Source organism: Trichechus manatus, unplaced genomic scaffold (assembly GCF_000243295.1).
Source record: "Trichechus manatus latirostris isolate Lorelei unplaced genomic scaffold, TriManLat1.0 scaffold00030, whole genome shotgun sequence".
Lineage (NCBI taxonomy): Eukaryota > Metazoa > Chordata > Mammalia > Sirenia > Trichechidae > Trichechus > Trichechus manatus.
In genome coordinates, this window is record NW_004443966.1 from 617,272 (window position 1) to 626,140 (window position 8,869).

General features: G+C 38.0%; 1 protein-coding gene across 1 annotated transcript in view; it reads left to right on the plus strand.

Moving 5' to 3' along the window:
* The window catches only part of UNC13C (unc-13 homolog C), a 660,175-nt gene that overhangs the window by 468,111 nt on the left and 183,195 nt on the right, over positions 1–8,869 (plus strand). The window lies entirely within an intron of this gene.

Sequence of the window (8,869 nt, forward strand, 5' to 3'; positions counted from 1 at the left end):
AGGGTGGGGGGTGGGAAAGCATATATTGCTGTTTACTGGTTGTTCTGTCTCCTCCTGGAAGGTCCATGAAGCTGCTTTCTTGTACCCCCTGTTCGCTGGTCTCTGGTAGGAGTCCAAGATGGCAGATCTGTGCTGCATTAGCAGATAGGAGACCTCTCCATGTATGTCTTCTTGCTCTCTGTTCTCTGTCAGTTTCTTATTCTGTTTGGTGCTTGGCTGAGTTCTTTATCTCTTCATTTGATGTTTAGGATTTCAGGATTGCTCTTTTCTCTGTTTGGCTTAGTTTTTCAGACCTTTGCTGTGGAGGGATGGTGTGGTGCTTCTGCCTAGAGTGCCATGTTGCCAGAACTCCGACAACCACTACTCTTAATGTTAAATTTTGAAGACTTACTTTGAGAATCTGATGAAATATGCAGGCTCTGTTACCAGAAAGAAACCTTGGTCGTGCAGTGGTTAAGAGCTCAGCTGCTAACAAAAAGGTGGGCAGTTCGAATCCACCAGCCACTCCTTGGAAACTGTATGTAGCAGTTCTACTCTGTCCTATAGGGTTGCTATGAGTTGGAATCGACTCAATGGCAACAGGTTATTCCAGAAAAATGCACATAAACACAGACATCAACATTTTTCATATATTCTCACAGGGATGTATACAAACCCCTGAAGCCCATTTGTAGATTTCTTCAGAGATCCGTGAAGCTCACATTAAGGCCCTTTACTCACTGCAGCAGTGGTTCTCCGTGGACCCGCACTATCAGCATCACCTGTAGAGCTGTTAGAAATGCAAATCCTCAGGCTCGACCCCAGACCTACTGAATCAGAAACTTTTGAGAGTTGAGTCCAGCAATGCCTGGTTTACCAAGCCCTCCAAGTAAGTCTAAGGTGTGCAATATTTGAGAACCACTGCTCTAGAAAGCTCTAGAAGCAGATAATTTTAGTGAATGAGCCCAGCTTCATGGTTCTGCAAAGATATCTTGTTCTTGGCCCACTATTATGAGTGCAGAAGTTCTTTTCTGAGGTAGTTTAAACTTGAATTTTCTTTGATAAAAATATTCACTGAAGAAAGTCAATTACAGTCATTCAATAATTCATTATTACACTTATACGTCATTCTTTTAACAGGTGTTCATGGAACGCTTGCTCTGTGTCAGGCATCATGCAAGGCTCAATGCAACACACAAATTGAATAAAACAGGCATGACCCCTACCTCGAGAAACTTTTACTCTATAATAAGCAAATAATCACACAAGTAAATGTATAATTATAAAACGTAGCCAGTGCTATGAATAAAATGTATTAGACATCTCAAACTTATAAATCAGAAATAAACCTCTGCACTTCCAACCTCCCTACCCAAATCCTATTCCTACCCTAGATTTCCTAACTTCAGCAAAAGGCACCATTTGTGTAGTGTCTTAGACGCACCTTCAGTTCCTTTATTTCCCTTACTCTATTCCCCTCTCCAGACACACAACACACACAATTCCCTATTGCTGCTGTAATGATCAAATACTTAGTAGCTGAGAACACTACAGATTTATTATCTTACAGTTTTGGCAGTCAGAAATTTGACATGGGTCTCACTGGGCTAGAACCAAGGTGTCAGCAAGGATGCCTTTCTTTCTGGAGATGTTAGGGGAGACTTCATTCTCCTTGCTTTTTATAGCTTCTAGATGCTGCCTGCATTCCTTGGCTTGTGGCCACCTTTCATCTTCAAAGCCAGCAATGGTTTGATCTAGTATTTCTCACACTGCATCATTCTGACACTGATTCTTCTGCCTCCCTCTTCCCTATCACCAGTACCCGCTATCCTGATCTGCCTGAATAATCCAGGGTAATCTTAAAGTAATCTGGTATTTTAAAATCAGGTGAGTAGTAACCTTAATTCTAACTGCAGCCTTAATTTCCCTTTGCCATATAACATATCAGATTCACAGGTTCTGGGAATTAGGATGTGGATATCTTTGGGGGCCATTGCTCTATCACAATCAGTAATCTAGGTAGGGGTCAGCTAGGTCCTGAGTCACAGGATTTCTCACAAGGCTGCAATCGAGGTGACGGCTAGGGCTGTCATCTCAGGTGAAGACTCAGCTGGCAAGGACGTGTTTCCAACCTCAGTCTCACGGCTGTAGTCAGAACTCAGCTGTTGGACTAAAGTTCTCAGGTTTTCCCTGGCAGTTGGCCAGTGGTCACCCTCATTTCCTTGCCACATGGGCCTCTCCAACATGACACCTTGCTTCATCACAGTGTGCAAGCCAAGAAAGCAAAAGAGTGTGCTAAAAAGTGAAAGTCATAGTCTCTTACAACCCAATCACAGAAATATTGTATCTTAATGTTTGTAGTATTCTACTCATTAGAAGCAAGTCATGAAGTCCAGCAACCACTGAAGGGGAGATAATTACCCAAGAACATAAACATCAGGAGGCAGGCATCATATGGGGCCATCTTGGAGGCTGCTTGCCATAGCGTATTTAGCGCATGGATGGTAGGTGCTTGAAAATATATGAATGAGCAAATCCCCCAGATCAGTTCCCCGGTACGCAGTCTCTGCCAGACCTAAAGAGGATGTAAGCAAGTACTACTGCAGAATCCCCAGACAGTACGTCGTTTGTCGCCTTGTGGGCTTCCCTAAAAGGCTGGTAAATTCCAAATGTGCCCCCCGCCCGCCACTGCCCTATAGCACTCCCTTCCCCCACTCCACGCCTTCTGGGTGGGTGGTCATTCAAGGACTGATGGATTTCTGCCTCTTTCTTAGCGGGTTCCCTCCTTTCGCCTGGTCCCATCTTTCCGTGTCTCGTATAATTCCTTCAAGTCTCTCGCATGCGCGTGCCATCCTTCTCTAAGAGTCTTGGCTCTTCGAGGGTGTTGTGAGCATGCAGTGAGAGAGTGCTCGAAGCGCTTTAGTCTGTATTTACAGGATTGTGCAACCATCATCATCATCTAAATTTAGAATATTTTTTATCCTAAAAAGAAACCTTGTACCCATTAGCAATCACTCCTCGCCCCTGTCACCATTGAATTTATACTTTAAACAGGTGAAGTTTATGGTATGTAAATTATATCTCAATAAAACTGTTTTAAAAAGTGATTTATAAGCAGAAATGTTATACAGATGTTTTTGATCATCATGATTAAAAGAGGAATGGAGAAACCCTCTCAGGGTGACAAGTTAAAGAATTATTCTTTTATAAACTTCCCATATTTTCTCTCTCTGTATCTTTTAAAAATTAAATGATTTCTAACTTTATTACACTGTTATCATAGAAATAATGTTTTCTCTCAAACCATAACAGGCAGTTTTTTCTCACAAACCATAAAAGATAGTTCTACGTAAGTAAATATGGGAACAAGTCCTTATATTCAAACTTAACATATTAACTATAACTAGTAATTTTCCCACCATTTCTCTTCATCAAATTTATTCATGTATAGTATAATACAGGCATATAATTTCCATTATAAATAGTTACTAGTTTTATTTTTGAATATTTATTCACTTTTTATTTTAATTTTTTTCTGAGTTCTACCTTAAGTTCATTAATTTCAGATTTTATCGTCTATTAATTTTCATGCTCTATCTCTATGGGAAATTGATATTGAAACTCTGAAGTCAGTATAGTGATGACATTGCCATTTTGCTATTCTTTTAATTTATTTTCCAGGGATAAATACGTCAAGTCATTTTAGAAGTAAGCATCAGAAAATGAAAAGTACTATTGTTCAGGATAAAATGTAAGAGATTTGATTTAGATAGTAAAATTGAGTTTTAATGGTATTTTGTACTTAAAGAAACAAAAGACGTGATATACTGAATTTTTACTTGTTACTAAAACACATTATTATCAAAATATGACAATTTGAAAGTATAAGCATATGAACAAAGAGTATATTCTTTTTCAGGCATATCTTTAACCTTGAAACATTCTCTAACAGTACTAGAATGTTGAAATAGTTGATGAATGGAAATCTCAGATATCATATTCATTTCTGTGTGTGTGTGTGAGTAGGGAGAAATCAACTGTTCATTCTACCCTTTTAAGTTACGTTTTATCTAATTTTATTCAACTTAGTTTAGAGTGATAGAGGATTATTACGTGATTTTTCACTCTTCAGATTATAATGTCTTAAACGTCTTGCTTAGTGTTTGATAAATCAACTGTCAATTTTTTTTTAGATCATTTGTGGTAAAATGAAAAAGAATCTTAAAATTATATTACTGTTAATCTTTGTATGCTCCTTTAGAGTAGAATTCAGACTTTCATTTATAAGTTTAGACATTTTAAAATATGTGCTCATTGATCACACTCTTTAGTTTATTAAATGTCTCCACATCCTGTGAGGTAAATTGGTATTAAATATTATGAATAGAATTTAAGCTACACAGAGGTTAAATGACTTGTTAACTCATATTGCCAATACCATTGCTTTTAAAACAGTTATGGTGCTTCAATTTGCACTAACTGAATAAAATCACATTTTGTTTTCACTACATGGATGAGGGAGCCCCTGAGATTGATAACTATACTAAATCCTCTCTCAGGAATTTCAAGAAGCAGAATGAGTCTGCTGGGCAATGGAAGTTTTTCATTCATTTATTCCACTGAGAGGTTCTGGAATTTGGCAGCTAAATTCAATAGCTAATGTAACAGAGGGAACAGTTGGTGTGGGGGCTTAGAAAGATTTTGCCCGTTTAGTAATCCAAGTTAACCCATATGTCTTCCCATAGGAAATTTCAGATATCGTTTACCATGTTACAAACTCTCTTTAGAGAAAAGCTATATGAGAAACGGTAACACCCAAAGCAGTTAACAGTAATACTTTTTTGCTTCCCATTTCCCTTACAAAAGAGTAATTTGTTAGCTCACTATTCAAAGAAGAACCTTCAGAATAGTTAATTGCCGATGGAAGTACTGGATTTGGGGATTTATTTTGCTGAATGTTTGGTTTGTTGAATTATGTACTGAAGAAAAGTAATATACAAAGCTGATTCCACTCAGCTTTATAACGTGAGCAAATTTCCTGGAATAATTGAAATTTTAAAATCTCAAATCTCCTCTCATATGAGAGATGACACCTTGCCAGTTTTCCAATTTGACTTTCCTGAATCCCAGGATTTTTTCCTGGTTAGGTATCCGGTACTTTCCCTCTGTCTTCATAGGGGCTCTCAAAACTAATCTCTCCCTATAATGGCCGGGTACTTAGATCGTCGAATAGAGTGTCTAACATGCAATGTCACATCTTTTCAGCGCATGCCCCTAAATTAAAATGTGCATCCATCTGGTTTTTTGTATTTTAAACCCTAAAGTTTGATTAAATGAGTGTCGATTCTGTTTCACCATTCCTGTAAGATTCACCTTCTGTAAAACAGATCTCCTTAAAATAATGTATGGCCAGCAATCTATGTAATATGAATTGATTATAACTGAGGAAGCAGTTTTTAAGACTGTTGGTTTTATGTTCTGCAAATTACACTATTTGCTGAAGAAGTATTTTGTGGAATTCCGAATATCCTATAGTTATGGCAACTATATTTTCTAAACAAAATAACAGGACACATGGTCTGACAAGTGAGAGAATACTTCCATATAAAGCGGAACAATGGATTTGAATTTGGAACAGTCTTAGAGATTCCAGACTGTATGGTCTTCCTTGCTATGATACTTGGAAGCTCCAAATAGTTATTCTGTAAGATCATTAGAAAATTAGAAAAATCTACTGCAAAAATATTCTTAATATATGAGTTAATCCATAGTTTGTATTTAAATGCATTTCTAACACCCACAAAAATGTGGCTCATTCATTTGACCACTCAGTAAGCTAATATTTAAATGTCTATTCTGTGTCAGGCATTGTGTGCTATGTACTTGGGACCACAAAGTGATGAGATCTCTGCCTTTATAGGGTTTATGGTCTGGTTGTGGAGACAGGTATTGATCAAATATTCATGCTTATATAGTAACTGTGATACTTGCTATAAAAGCTGGGTAGATGGTACTATAAAAACATTAGAGAGGGGCATTTTATTTCCTCAGGAAATTTGGGGAAGTGTTCCTTACAGAAGTGATTTCACAAGGACAAGCAAGAATTAACCAGTTGAAAAGGGATAGGAAGATCTCTATCAGTGAAAACTTTTAAAAGCCATATATGTGTGGTAAAATATTTTCCTTCAAACCAGTTGTTCTAAATGTCGACACTGACCCTGTAAGGAAATCACCTGTGAAATGTGGAATTGACGTTCCTCTGCCGACTGCCTGCGATGAGATTTTGTGGCTTCCGTGCGCACGCGTTCACCAGTTTGGCGTGTCTGGAGACAAACCTGTTTCTTCCCATCGTAAATTTACTTCCCCTTGGATAACTGCTCCCACTGGTCACCACTTCGCCTCAACTATTTTTGTGTTGGCAAGAGTCCACAAAGTTCCAAAAGAGGAAATGCATGTCCATCTTTAGCTATTTGATTATGCGGATGATATTTCAGTCACGAAATAATTTCCAGCTGGCAAGCTTGGCATACATATTCAGCAGCATCTAAATATTGTTGCTGCATCTATTACATAAGCTGCAAAGAAACTCACTCAACAGATGCTCTAAAATTTATAAAACTTGCAATTCTCAAAACATTTGATGTTTTTATCGTAAAATCTGAATCTCATCTGTGATTGATTTGATTGTTCACATTGCAGCCCTTCCCTTGTCTGGATCTATCTAGTGTGTTTTCTTTCTGGACTCCCACGTGTTCCATTTCTCCAGGGTTGGGCTGTTTCCCAGAAGTTAGGCCGTGGTAAAGTTTAGTGATGGGGAAGCTTTCAGAGGAGTATCATGCCAGGTTAAGACATCTCAGAGGGAAATCAGTTAGTCCAATCTGTCCTATTGCAAACAAGAACATTGGTGCTAGGAATATTGATTGCTCAGGGACACACAGGAGGTTAAAACACAGCTGAGGCTTTTGAACTCTCCTCTGCAGAATCTGTGCGGTATGGTTTCTATTACACTTTGTTTTATAAGATAATGATTAAAATCAGATATTGAAATCCATGAAATAAAAAAAAAAGGTTTTGAGTAAGCTACTTAGCAGCAGGTCAAGGCATTGCTACATGTTGAGTATATGATGAGAGTCTGCTAATAAATTACTCCTATTACCTTACACCTCTTATCTGGTATCTTTGACTATCTAAAACTCATAAATTTCTCTACTTAGCAAGGATGGGGTAGAGGAGTCTGTACGGGAAATAGGGTGAAATAAATCTCAAGCCAGCACTGGTTTAGTTCGTTTACAAATATTCAATGAGGTTACTCTTGAGGAAAGCCTGCAGACTCTCCAAACAAGAATTGGCCACGTCACTGGCCCAGAGTCTAGATCGTCTTCTCAAGGTCAATCACCCAGCCGGCAGCTAGGCTCTGACAGAAGACCTAACCTGCCCAAAGTCTGTAACTAAATCTTTTGGATCTTAACACATTAGACATTTTAAAATATGTGCTTATTGATCACACTCTTTAGTTTATTAAATGTCTCCACATCCTGTGAGGTAAATTGGTATTAAATATTATGAATAGAATTTAAGCTACACAGAGGTTAAATGACTTGTTAACTCATATTTCCAATACCATTGCTTTTAAAACAGTTATGGTGCTTCAATTTGCACTAACCGAATAAAATCACATTTTGTTTTCACTACATGGATGAGGGAGCCCCTGAGATTGCTAACTACACTAAATCCTCTCTCAGGAATTATAGGCCCTGATTCTTCCTCTAAAATGTGGGTAGAAGGGGATCAAAATATGAAGATGCCTGTCTGTTTGCTTTTCTTCTACTAGAAAATGGTACATGTATATGAGAATTATATTTTAAACATTGAATTCACTTGTTTCCAAGGCTTCGTGCTCACCAGACATAAGCAATCCCATTTTAAACTGTGTATTTTTAAGTGTTGGTTGACCCCTCTACTCTAGTCAGCCTAAGCAGTTCTCTAAGTTTCTGGATTCATATCTTCTTCTTATCTCTAAAATGATAAACAGAGGTGTAAACATTAAGGTACACTTAATGTTTTTAACCTTGGTAGGCTGAATGTTTATACTCTTGCCATCTAAGTCTGCAATATCTGATTAGATATCTAGGTACCATTTCTCTATCTTTGAGCTACTTATGAGCTACATATCAGTGAGTTACAATTAGCCTCTCTCGAGGGTGAGTGGTGGAGAAGTCCCTCTAGACGTCCACAAGCTCATCAAGAATTTAACCTTTCTCCAAAGCTGTTCTTCCTCCTGCGTTCCCTGCTGTACTTGATGACCTCATTCTGAACCCAGTAATCGCAGTCAGATATCCAGGTCTCCTTTACTCCTCCCTTCAGAGTCCAAGCTCTGTCAGCTCTCACTTTTAAGTATTTTCTTCTCTTCCCCCTTCTGTTCCCACCTACCTACCATGCTTAAGCTCAGGACAAAATCATTTTCCCCATGGATTCCTCCCTATATGCCAGGCTTCTCAATTTGCCTTTCTCCTGCTGCATGAGATCTGTCCAAACACAAAGCATCTCTCTCTCTCTGCTACATGGGAGTGTTCTAAATACAAAATGCTTCATTGGGACCACATTAACAAGATTATTAAGTCCAAATGCCTTTGCATTGGATAGCTACCTACGTAATTCTTCATGAAAATGCCGCTTATATGTGGGTATATTACTACTTCTGAAACAGGTGTTAGAATTTTTTTCTTTACCGCTTTTCACTGGGATAGGCAATATCAAATTTTAATTAAAGTTTACAAAATAGAGAAAATATTCTCTGCTTCAAAGTACATAGAAATCGGTCCCCTGGATGATTTTTTTTTTTTTTTTTTTAATTGTACTTCAGGTGAAGGCTTACAGAACAAATAGGTTT